Source organism: Mixophyes fleayi, chromosome 6 (genome assembly GCF_038048845.1).
Source record: "Mixophyes fleayi isolate aMixFle1 chromosome 6, aMixFle1.hap1, whole genome shotgun sequence".
In the NCBI taxonomy this organism is placed as follows: domain Eukaryota; kingdom Metazoa; phylum Chordata; class Amphibia; order Anura; family Limnodynastidae; genus Mixophyes; species Mixophyes fleayi.
Window position 1 is genome coordinate 186890960 of NC_134407.1, and position 13770 is coordinate 186904729.

General features: G+C 42.7%; 1 long non-coding RNA gene across 1 annotated transcript in view; it reads left to right on the forward strand.

The window, feature by feature from the left end:
- Positions 1 to 13770, forward strand: part of LOC142160512 (uncharacterized) — a 39361-nt gene that overhangs the window by 10892 nt on the left and 14699 nt on the right. The window contains exon 2 of the long non-coding RNA XR_012693251.1: positions 3633 to 3697. This is a non-coding gene — a long non-coding RNA (uncharacterized LOC142160512). The remainder of the gene's footprint in view (positions 1 to 3632; positions 3698 to 13770) is intronic.

Sequence of the window (13770 nt, forward strand, 5' to 3'; positions counted from 1 at the left end):
TTGGTTGACACCATTGCGGCAATGAGTTCAACTGTGTGTTTTTGTTTAAATGGATTTCATTATAGTCATTAGCCATTTTTAGAAGATCAGCTCACAAGTCAAGTGAAAATAATTCACAATTACAGATTATTTCAACGTGCTCACAAAATGTAAATAAAGATGTATTATGTTGAATAAACACTGGCATATAAAATTGCATATTGTAATAAAGATTTCACACACTAGATTTGGGAATTAGTTATACCTGTCATCCTCTAGTTTATCTCATGAAATCAATAAGAAAGCAAAATATCTGATCTGCAGTGGGTATTAGGTTTCTAAAATTATTGAATTGGTGGAGGTTATATCAAATTGGAAATTAAATGTTTAATTGTAAAACTTCAGTCCCCTAATAAGTCAGTCAGTACCATTTTATTTGAATATACTTAATTGCATTATAATTAAAAGGTTCTAGATTCTTGTCTCTTTATCTTCTCTGTGTTGATGAAACTGCTTCACAGCGTTTGGGATCTCATGGGGGTGGCCAATAACAGTTATTATTGATAATTGCTTGCACTGTTGATTGCAGGTGAATGGATCATTAGGCCATTGTTAGGTCAAAGGGGGTGGATTGATTAGTGGACTCAAATCCTATTTCTTTTCCTATTTGTTCAAGTCTTCATTTTCTCTTACAGTATGGGCTAGATTTACTAAACTGCAGGTTTGAAAAAGTGGAGATGTTGCCTATAGCAACCAATCAGATTCTAACTGTCACTCTGTAGAATGCACTAAATAAATGCTAACTAGAGTCTGGTTGGTTGCTATAGGCAACACCTCCACTTTTTCAAACCGGCCGTTTAGTAAATATACCCCTATGTATCCAATGCAACTATCTCTCATCCATTTTTCTACCATGATTTGGGTCTGTGTCAGCCACCTCGTCCTCTTAGAAATAGAATAATGTATTTTTCTTCTTTCATGTCTTTCAATGTCCTTCATCCATTACTATTCCATGTCTACTGGCATGCCTCAGTCTTATCTCTAATCCTGTACCTCTCGTCATACCTACATTATCTAAATATCTCATCTCATTAATCTGGCTCCTTGCCTTGTTCTCTCTTATCTCATGTTCTGTCCTTCTCAGCCACCGCCCGATCAGTAATTTAGGGCTCATTCAGATGAATGACAACATTGCTGCAGCTGAAGTCGTACAGACATTATTTCATTGAAAACCTGCTCTGGTGTCAGAGCTGGAGGATGTGAGTCAAAATGAGTAATTTTCCACCACTGTCACTTTTAAATATAATTTAATTATTTCATACAAAATTGTCATGTGACTTACATGAACCTTAAACATACACAAGAAGATATAGAATAGCGCTTCCCTAGTGGTGTAGTAAGCAGCTGCCTTTGACAATACTACAGCTATCACTATACAAAAGTACACCTAAACATAATAGTAAAGTCTTGGGGCTAGATTTACTAAACTGCGGGTTTGATAAAGTGGAGATGTTGCCTATAGCAACCAATCAGATTCTAGTTATCATTTATTTAGTACATTCTACAAAATGACAGCTAGAATCTGATTGGTTGCTATAGGCAAATGAATATAAATATACCCCTTGGGGTTCTAGAAGTATCCGGACTGCTAAACAACATAAACCGTACAAGCTATTCCAAAACCACTGGCGCCACCTTCTACATTAGAGGCCCTCTTAAGAACATCTTGGGCCCCCGGGCACAGCAGTGCACCGGGGCCCCTATATATAAAAAAAAAAAAAAAAGATTATATATATGGGCCCTGCAGCCCAGGGGGGCCCGTCGGAGGCAGCAAAAAAAAATAAAACCTGAAAAAGAAGAAGTAAATACTTACCTTGCGGTCAGGTGGCGATCCGGCTCCCTCCCTGGTCTCCTCCACCGTCGCGCTCCGCAATGGATGTCGGGCGGGCGCGATGACGTCATCACGCCCGACATGCACTGCGAGCGCGACGGAGGAGGAGACCATGGAGGGAGCCGGATCGCCAGCTGACCGCAAGGTAAGTATTTTCTTCTTTTTTTTCAGGTTTTTCTTTCTTTGCTGCCCCCGACGGGCCCCCCTGGGCTGCAGGGCCCCCGGGCACCTGCCCATTGTGCCCAATGGGAAAGACGGCCCTGGGTAACAGCTCATTAGCGCTGGGAGCTCTTAGGAGCTAGTATTGTGTTGTATATGTGTGTCTGGGTGGGGGGTGGGGGGGGGGGTAGATTTTGCCAGGCTAAGGATCTTTGGATTTATTACAGATAAAGATCATGGATATTGGTGAGAAAAATAGGGTGAATGAGGGATGTTTTGGAGTGTTCAAATAATTTTTACAGTTGTGTCTGTTAATTTACATTGTTCCTTACTGCACCACAGGTCTCAGCGGGACCTGTGGGTCCCCAAGTGACAGCTTGCCATGGCTATGCTAGTGCTGTAGTACTACAAGCGCCAGCATGCCCAAACACTTAATGGAAGTCTTGGCATGCTGGGACCCTGTAGTGCACCAGGGACAAATGGATTTTTATCATTGAATGAATATTACCCTAAACCCTCCAACCCAGACTTGGAAAGAGCCCTAATGATATCAGCATGGGACTGGTTAATCCTAGGAGGGGGAGGGGGACTGCATTCTTTTTTTTTTTTGGTCCCGATCTCCCTAGTGAATCCAGCCTCCGTGCTGACCATTATGGGAGGGGGATCTCTCGTTTCGGGTTTTCCCCGGCTGGCAAAGCATAGCACCGATAATTGTAAAATAGGGGGGACCCCATGCTTTTTGTTCCCGCGATTTTGCCTTGGCTTGGCTAGCACTAGGGTCTGATAAGCTATTTGGGAGGGGGGCATGGCGGGGTTTTTTTTTATATTGCAGTTTTAAATCTAGTGATTTATGTTATTTTGACTGTCGACTTTACAACACTGTACACATTTTACATGTCAACAGTTTAATTGTGTCGATCTTATGACTGTCATTATTATGGTGTAGACATTTTTACTGTTGATATTGTGACTGTCAATATTTCGACTACATCCTGGTCTCAAATGTGGGGAGATATTATATAAATATTCTATCCTAGATGTCTCCCAAGCCTTCATGTAGGAAGTAGATCTCTAATAGCTATTGGAACACAATTCCTGGGACAAAGTTGCCAGTGGTTCATGTGTATTGTTACATTGATTGAAGTACCTCTAGAAATGTGCTTTTTCCACAACTTGAAGGTGCAAAAGGTTCTTTCTATTGAAAGAACTGTATAGTGATGAGGGTTCCCTGCACTACTGACCAGCCAGAAATGTCAAGTCCTCTTATAGGGAGGAAAAGAATGCACGTACCTGTAAAATGGGGACATCTCCCAAAACGTGTCCTTTCTGCCCCCCCAGTAGCTCATTTAAATAATTATGTACATCTAACAGGTAGTTAGCAAGGAACACCCCAGATCCATCTAACTGCCCACATCTAAGTCTAGAGGGATGTGACCATGGACCATTAGGACATAAGGGGTGGCATGGACTGGCACAGAAATATTGGGCAAAACGAGTAAATCCAGGCCTGTGCACATTGCAACACAGTACTACCCATACCAATGTGTTAAACAGAATTGGAGATTTAGGAATATGGGATAATTCATACATTTTACCATTGCAGGCTGGTCTCTCCAGGGCTACGTTCAATCATTATCTGGAGAAGCCAAGGCTGAATCACTGGGACAGGTAAGATTTTATTTATATATGTACAGATGTTGCTTCTACATTTTATTTTTATATATTTGCTATTTTGTAAAGGCAAGTGTATGCAACGCACCGATTTTACAAGAAGTCTAGCTTTTTGTAAACCACTGTAGTTTACAGGATTATCATGCAATGACACATGATAGCTTAGACCTACAAACATTGCATGGTGGTAAACTGATTACCGTGCCACAAGTTGTATTAGTATGAACCAATGCTTTGCACTTTAGTAAGTGGACAATGGAATGTAGGTAGTAAACAAATGAATATGAGGAAACACTGCGTTCTTGTGTATTATTTTAAGTCTGGAACTATAATCCATGAGAGGATCAGAATCTTCCTGTAATTCACATTAAACAATCCAAAATTAAATAAGGTCAATGGTGAAAATGTGTGACATTCTGCAGGAGGAAGGAGCAGGGCAGATGAGGTGGGGCTGGTGGCTCTGGTCTGCAGTCACTGTGTCTGAGAGCAGAGCCTGAAGTAACAGCATAAACCTTGCTGGCAGAATGTACAGTGAGCGCGCACTGAGCTCTTGTGACAGTTGGATCTGATTTGGATTGCACACAATTGCTGTATAACACATTTTCACTTGATATGGGCTCTGGCAATGGAACTTATCCTGAACAGAGGTTTCAGCATGTTGTTATGAAGCAGTAATAGGAGCGCTGTCAATAGCAGTTAACGGAGTTACTCACAAACAATGCTGGGACACCCCACACTGTACACAGCGGAAAGAAAGAAAGAACCAGGCACTCTCTTTGTCAGAGGCTATTTCTATGTCTTTAAATTGGGGCAGGCAAGTGAGGTTATTATGTCCAAATAGCAGGCAATAATTTATCCCTGATTCGACACTGCAACAACCAGTGGATGGGTCACTTGCTGGGACTCTAATGCAGATCCCTGATCATGGGTTCCAGACACCACAAATTAGATTATCAGATAAATGCTATACTCTGCAAGCAGTCGTTAGAGAGAGCACACGATCAAAGAGCCAGAGTTATTGGCCAGGACGGTGGAGGTCAACTACAAAGCACAAAATGGTCAAAGTACATCTGGATCCTTTTTTTTTATAATTATTCTTTCTTAAATTATCAATGGCAACTTTTTTTCCATAAAATTTGCACAAAGGGGTTAAACTTCAAATGCGTAACTTCTTGGATGTTACCCTCAAAAAAGGCTTTTCTCATTCCCTTGCCAAAAGCTTTTTCCTTAAATAAGGCAACATAATATTCTTCCACAAAGCCCAGAAAATCCTCCCAAGATTCTTAGAGAATACCTCTACCATGATGTAGGGCAGTCACTACTTTTTTGAACCTTACCTCCTTACATTTCCTGAAAAGATCTAGGGGATTAAACCCCCACAGGCTCTCTCTTTCTCTCAAGGGCTTGAAGCGACTGCACTGATACATGTCACTTGGTAATTCAGTTGGTTCATTTTATTCCCCTCCACAACCTTCTGAAACAAGGTGTTCAAGCTTCGCTCATAAGGCTAGACATATTTTGTATCTATTACCTACCCTTACAACAATTTTTTTGGACATTGAGAATGATGCCCGAGCTTCCTCTCACCACTCTGACCATGAGACAAAAAATATCTTTTCTGTATATCTGTGCTATACTGACTGTCCTTCCACACACTATTATATTTGGATATTAAGGTGCCACCAGCAAACAAGTGATATCATGCTGCTGTGAATATTACACAGGAAATTCTCTCATTTCTGAGAAGGATTTTCTTTAAAAAATATGACATGTATGTTTGTCTTTCCTATCATTGTAGATACAAACGTCCACCAATACATTAGTGATGTTGCACTAAATTGTTTAAAAAATACTTTCCTTTTTTGTTGTGCTTACTAGATCTATCATACTGTCAGGCGCTGTCCCTGTGTCCGAAGCTCCTACACAGGGACAGGCGCCTGCTCTCTTCCGGGGTCTCGCGTCTGGTTGCTCAGCAACCAGCTGCACTACCCCTTCCTCCTTCCAGTCTGGTGCCAGAGTATTGGGTCCCCCAGATCCTGCCTTCCTAAGTGTACCTACGTTTGATTCTCCAGTGTTTGACCCGGCTTTCCTTGACCTGTGTTCTCGTTCTCCCTTGGCACCTGTTATCTCTATACCGACCCGGATAACTGACCTCCCACTTGGATCTCCCCTCTGTACCGCTACTATCACTTGTTGACCCGGACTGTTTGACTCCTCTCCTTCTCGCTTCACTGATTACTCCCACCGAGGACCGCGACCTGTGTGCCTCCCGCAGCGAAGTCCAAACTCCCTTGCGGGGGTCCCTGGCAAAGACCTGGGGCAAGTTAGACTCCGCCCCTCCTTGTGGAGTAGCGCTAAAATCAGTACGCAAGCACCCTCTGCCCATCAAATACGTGACACATGCTATGTACAGACCTAGTTGAAATCTGCTCCCAATACCACTGGGTGGGATATATTCCATTCCTTAAATAATTGAGGCCCATATAAATATTGATAAGTCTTGTTTCCTGACTCCTTGAGACATCTAATAAAATGGCATGTGCCACTTTTGATCTCCAGGAGTAGATGTACCATGCAACTGTTAAAGACCTCAAATAAAAATAAAGTCTGTGTTCGCAGGTCTATTGCTTGAAAAATAAAAGATTATTTTTGTGTGCAAAACTTTTAGGAATTCAAAAGTTGCAAATCTCGTCTTCATACTGCATATGTTCGTTTTTGTTGAGAGAAGATTTTTTCTATTTTATGTGGTACTCTTCAAGGTTCAATATGATAGAAGCTCCTTTGTCAATAGATTAGTTGATCTAATGAGTGTCGCACCCTGTTGCAGAGGTAAATCCCCACCCCCACCCATATCAAGAATCACTACCTTTTACTGATTTAATTATAGGGTGATAATAAATAAAAATGTACATTTATGTACAAGTTCTTTTGGGGCTAATTTCACTGTTTCTTGTAGAGTTCTGTGTATTTATTGCACAGCATTGTAGGATTGGGTCAGTCTCTCCCTGGACAGTGCAGTTGTCAAGTACAAATGTCGATATGGTATCTCCCCCTCTGGCTAGGTGTCTGTAGTTTTCTTCTTCACTCGATCACTAACCAGCCCTTATACTGACTATGGGCCTGATTCATTAAGGATCTTAACTCAAGAAACTTCTTATTTCAGTCTCATGGACAAAACCATGTTACAATGCAAGGGGTGCAAATTAGTATTCTGTTTTGCACATAAGTGTGTGCTACATGAAAAAACAGTCACTATTTAACTTATGTGCAAAACAGAATACTAATTTGCACCCCTTGCATTGTAACATGGTTTTGTCCAGGTGACTGAAATAAGACGTTTCTTGAGTTAAGATCCTTAATGAATCAGGCCCTATATGTTCCACTATTCTCATACTAACTCTATACTTTTCTCCTGTCAGTCTGCTTTTATTCAGTTATCCTCTCTCTGTCACTATCAGCTGTCCTACTCTCTCAGGTATTCTGAGACCTTCATCTTTCTCTTCTCTGCTATACTCTAGGTATCACTCTCCTTCTATGTTCTCTCCAATCTGTATTTTTCTTTTGTTATCTCTTGTATCTTTTGTCTCTTAAAAACCTCCTTGGACCTGTTTAATACTCACTAATATTTCCTTTTATCCTTCTTCTGCCCACTGCCCCCCCTTTATCACTCCACTTTTGTATTATACAGTCATTTGCTGCTTTATCTCTACCCAATTTGTCTCCATATTCAAAGCCTTATTCCTCCTTCTATTGCTGACCTCTCAGCTCCACAATCAGACTTCCTCTTCCTCTCACTGATTGCCCATTATGTCCTTCTCCCCTTTTTCACCTCTTCACAACAATAAGTATTCCCTCTTTTCTCAGTTAAACTCTTCTTCTTAACATTTCTCGGTGCCTCTTTCTTAATCTCTTCAGCTGCCCCAATCCTCTGTGGCACCACAACTCTGATCTCCATCCTGTCTCCACACACTATTTAGCGTGCACTCCGTTGACTCTTGAAAACTGTCGGTGACTCAAGCCTGGCCAAACACCAGCTGCTTCTCATTGGATGTTGTGTGGGGGTGACTGGAGGCTCTTTCTCTGCCATGTGATCTGGCCATCATTTGTCCGCTGACAAGAGTCGTAAGATGTTATACACACACGGTGAGGGCCCTTGCCTGGAACATAACACTTAGGGACACCCCTTTTCTAATGTCCTGTCAGCAGGATAATCATATGGGTATGTGTAGGAGCTGATTGTCACAACTTGTTACCACTTGAGATTTTCAGTCTGACTTTGATCAAACGGACACGGACTGCATGGTGGGAAACGTTTCATGTATTCGTCTGAGGACATCCACACACCCGCATATACCAACACCTAGCCATGTAGGTTACAGTTATGGTCAACCACTGCTTATGGTTTCAACTAATTTTTATTTCTCTTTAGAGCTCTTACACGGTTCTTTATGTAGAATTTCACAGCTAACCAGTTTCAATCTTTCAGTGCTGATGGTTTAGCTATGATACAGGCAATGCAATCATGCTTTCTGGGCACCCAGTATATCGCGATAAACTTAAACATGTGGTTCTCCACAGCTTGATCTCATCTCTGTCCAAGGTTTTTGCGAAATTCAGAGCAAGCAACATGCTTTTGCATAACAAAACTGTGTGCTACACTGACCTTTGGATGCCTTGGCTGGGCATTAGTCATGTGTTGCTGGGTCCATGCACTGTCTCCGTTCTGACGGGGAAGTGTTGATCGAGTGCATGATCACTTGACTCATTCACCTGAACCTAAAAATAAACAAATCAAAACCATACATCAGATGATTTCCAACTTGCCCTCTACATCAATGTCCATTTCTTGCCTTTCAATTCAGCCAGTCTTCCCCTCTCAAGAGCCAGAAAGTTTGCCTTCTGGGAGGCTGTAATACTGCTGGTGCACCCTGATGTCATGCCCAAGGAAGTTTGGCAATTGATAAAATTCTGTGCCGCTTGGGTTGAGGACCTTTGAAAGAGTGGCAACATGCTTTCAAAGTTTTGTGGAAGACAGTGTTTAGGGATTTTTAGCTCCACAGTCTTGGGCACACATATAGACATTTTGGGTAGCCAGTCCACATTCTTCATGCTTCTCTGCAAGAAGTTTCACTGCGCTTTGCATTGCTGGAGTCTGTAGGATTGGAACTTTTCTCCCTAATTTCAATCTGTGTGAATTGCTGGCAAGGCTTCTACCTAACCTCAGAAAGCGCTACGACAAAATCTATGTGGAAATCTGAAGTAACTCTTGAAGAGAAGGTAGTCAACAGCATCTTGGAAGCTTTCCCTTCCCTTCTTCAAGTGAACAAGATCACCTGTGCCAGGGTGACCTTTGCAAGCAATGCCCAGTTGTTAAGCGTAGACTCGGTGGATAAACTGCTTTGGCATGCTTGCTGCCAGAGCCATTTGAATACTAGCGCCTGGGGCAAGAAGGAAAACTTGCCGCCCCTCTAGACCTCAATTTTATCCACTGTGCCCCCTTCAGCGTTGCGACCTGAGCGGGCACCCCTCTCACACAGCCCTATTTATGGCCCTGCTTGCTGTTTCTCATTGAGATACAAGTGCATCTTTTTCATTTCTTCAGTGAAAGGTAAGAGCTGAGGCATGTTCCACTTCGACACCTCAAGAGTTTACAAGACAGCCGGTGAGATGAACTAAAGTTGCGTGCATTTTCATCAGCAGCAGTACAGCTCTCCATCGTTGCTCAGCACTCCACAATGCTCAATATCTTTAGCAAGCTATGCCCGACCTTCAGTGCAAGCGAGGGTGTCCACAACCTTCTTCATATAACACTTTACCTAAATTGGAGACCACAGCACAGTATATTTCTAGCCATACTAAAATACCTACTATTTGGCACTATTTCACTTTTGAATACTATTTTTATTTTAGATTCTTAGCATATCCCCCCCCCCCCCCTCAGACACATCATATCCCCAACCTACAGGCGCAGCATGAACTCCACCCCCCAGACACAATATACCTTCCCCCCCGGACACCATACCCCCCCCCCACCATTACCACCACCACCACCTCCAGACACATCACCCCCCCCCCCCCCCCATCAGACCATCAGACACAGGATACCCTCCCCCGACACACAGCACACCCCCCCCCCCCCCCCCGAGACACAGCACACACTGTACAGGGACTAGGAGCTGCCGACAGCTGTCAGCTCACTCCCTCCCTCCTCCTTAACCCCCCAAACCCAGCATTCGTTGGATGTGGGGGAGTAATTTAAAAATGTAGGTACCTTTCCTGAAATTGGTGTATTGGGACATTAGTTTGTAGGAGGTGAGATGTAAATGTCCTGGTATCATTGTATTAGAAGGAGAGGAGAAGTACATGTCCTGGTATCTGTGTATTAGGAGTAGGTGAGAGATACATGTCCTGATGTCTGTGTATTATATTTAGGAGAAGGGGAAACATATATGTCTAGATATCTGTGTATTAGGAAGTGGTCAGAGGTACATGTCCTGATGTCTGTGTATTAGGAGAAGGAGAGAGGTACATGTCCTGATGTCTGCGTATTAGGAGGAAGTGAGATGTACATGTCCTGATGTCTGTGTATTAGGAGGAGGTGAGAGGTACATGTCCTGATATCTGTGTATTAGGAGGAGGTGAGAGGTACATGTCCTGATGTCTGTGTATTAGGAGGAGGTGAGAGGTACATGTCCTGATATCTGCGTATTAGGAGGAGGTGAGAGGTACATGTCCTGGTATATATGTATTAGGAGGTGGTGAGAGGTACATGTCCTGACATCTGTGTATTAGGAGGAGGTGAGTGGCACATGTCCTGACTTCTGTGTATTAGGAGGAGGTGAGTGGCACATGTCCTGATATCTGTGTATTAGGAGGAGGTGAGAGGTACATGTCCTGATGTCTGTGTATTAGGAGGAGGTGAGAGGTACATGTCCTGGTATATATGTATTAGGAGGTGGTGAGAGGTACATGTCCTGACATCTGTGTATTAGGAGGAGGTGAGTGGCACATGTCCTGATATCTGTGTATTAGGAGGAGGTGAGAGGTACATGTCCTGACATCTGTGTATTAGGAGGAGGTGAGAGGTACATGTCCTGGTATATATGTATTAGGAGGAGGTGAGAGGTACATGTCCTGACATCTGTGTATTAGGAGGAGGTGAGTGGCACATGACCTGCTGTATGTATAGTTTCAGAAGACAAGAAGTATATGTATCCACATTTGTGTATCAGAGAAGGTTAAGAGAAGGTTATGAGTATTTCGAGGGATGAAACATTCTGGAAGGTATGTGTTTTGCACATCTGTCTGTTTTACATGTTTATTTTTGCTCATAAGAAATAAAACAACATTAAACATGTCAAAAAATGCCATCAATTGCCCTTATAAAAACAAGGAAGTGGTTGGATAGAGAAATACAGTCAGCAAAAATGGCAACAATTAATTTCAAGCCAAAAGCATTTTGTGAATACTGCTGGGAATCATAAGGGAAATGTTGGTTACATAGCACCATGTATGGCTTTATTGCACTATATACGAAAAAAAAAGTTTCAAAATAAAACTACACAGATACAATAAAGATATATTTAGAGGCAATCATCACTGTACACGTTTGGACAAGTTCCTGCTGGCTGCTACTATTATTATTCAGAGTTAGTCTTTCAAAAGAACTTTCATTTAAAGCCTAATTTTGCATCTGCTGCATTAATATCTGGCTCTACCACAAATGCCAGATGTAGAAGGTACTGCACAACAAAAATGTTTCTACTCTAATCTGTTGCCCTCAGAGGGCACACATATACTGTAGTTATGATTCACTTTAGGATATTGAGTTATTAATTGTGCTACACAAGTATTTCTGTTTCTATATCACCATTAGAGGTCAATATGGGCCTCATTCAAACTAAATCCAGCTAAATGGTTCAAAATTACACCTGGACAACACACATTGGGGGTCGAAATGATTTTTATGTTTTTTCATGCAGAGAAATGACAGCCAAATTTACCTCATACTTGCCAACTTTTCAGGGAGATCCCGGGAAAAGTGGGCGTGCGGGGGGTGGGGCTTGACGAATCGAATCATTTTGGCCCCGCCCCTAAACGATTGTCACAATTTTGGCTAATTACAGCAGGGGCGGGACTAAGATGACGCAATATTTGTGACATTAAGCCCCACCCCCTGCCCACTTTTCTATTGCGGGGGCAAAACCGGGAGGTTGCCCTGCTCTCCCAAGAATGTTGGAGTCTCAAGGACATTCCGGGAGATTAGGCAACTATGCGTTAAAGAAAAGCAGCTAATGTATCTCTAGAGACTGAAGTGTCTTTTACATTTCTATCTCCATTACTGAAGTCATGTTGTCTTATCTGTCAGTCTTCAATTAAATCTTGGTCTCCATGAAAATGACCACCTCCATAGGCATCAATAGATGACATAGGACACAATTTCTGAACTGTGTCATCATGCTACAGATGGTGAAGCCAACCACGTCAGCATCAGGGAGAATGCCAGACTCTTCAGGCAGTGAGGGAGATCACCCCTATTTCAGGGAGTCTCCCTGAGATTCAGGGAGAGTTGGCAAGTATGATTTACCTATGCCCCAACACCTCTTCTCCTTTGTTTTCTCATGTGTCCAACTACCTCTGTTTCATCTCCATCTGGATGACCTAATGCCACCTTAAACTTAACATGTCCAAATTAGTGCTCTCTATCTTTTCCCCTACTAATGTCATTTTCCCTCCTCACCTCCTTGCTCACAGTTGACAACAACCTGTGTTCCCCACGCCCTCTGCCTTGGTCTCATTGTTGACTCCGCCCTCAGCTTCTCTCCTCACGTCCTTATCTTAGTTGCCTCATCCTCCACAACATTGTCATAATAATCCCTTTCCTCACTCACAATGTTATCAAAACCCTGTCCATTCACTTATTTCTACTGCCCTGATAACTCCTCCTCCTAATTGGTCTTCCCCTCACCCGCCTTTCCCTCTACAATCCATCTTGAATGCTGCAGCTCGACTAATCTTCCTTTCCCTCGCTTCACCACTCTGTCAATCCTTTCATTGGCTCCGCATTTCCTCCAACAACATCTCCACTTTTCCAAACCCGCAGTTTAGTAAATCTAGCCCTTAGTGTTTACTAGGAATGGTGGTACTTGCAGAGGCAAATTACACCATCACAGCACGTCCTTGCGGATTAGTAAGCACCCTTGGTAGAGAACTGCCTGTTCTTTTTTGGGTCCGGGAGGTCTCTTCCTAGATCAGGTGTCTCCCAAATAATTCGAAAGTGTAGGCAACTGTGACTTTATATTTTTTTTACCAGCGCTTCAGTGGAATGTCATGTCAGGTGAACAATGAGTTTTACCTTTATGCTTAATATCTTAAAATGTCGATTTGGGGGTCTAGTGGACGTTTGATAAAAGTAATCTAGTAATTTGTACAAAATATATGTATTGGAAGCTGTGACTCCTTGGGTTTCAGTGCAAATCTGAGCTGGATAGATACATTGTGAGGGGATAACATGTTTTTTATTCCTCTTTTTTCAGGAGCATATGGGGTTATTGTTACAACCCAGGTGCACTGTTCTTCTGAATGGAGGCTTTCCGGACACAACATTCAGGCAGAGCTGGGATGAATTGCTGGCACAGAAATTGTTAATGCATGTTGTATTGTAGAGCTGTGGGTGCTTTAGCTGACATGGTAGAAAAGTTACACAGTTGCTCTGAAATCCCAGTCTACAAGAAGCAGCCCTCTCTCCCTCCCCTTCCAAATAACCCTGTGAACTGAGGAAATGATGCGTTCCTTGTGATTAAATTAGCGTAAGTAATAAGATATCATAGAATTGATTGATTCCCCCAGCAATGGTTATTAACTAGCTCAACACAGAGGAAAACACAGACATTACATTGAAAATTGATTTCTGGCAGGCAGAGAAGCCTGGAAGAGAGGCTTACTGCCCGCACGAGTGCCAGCCAGGAGCCAGTCTCATTCTTTACTTAGAGTGCACAGTGTGTTGTAAAACAGCCTTGTAGGCGTAGGTATTTGGACAACAATATCCCTGAGCTCAGTGACACCTATTA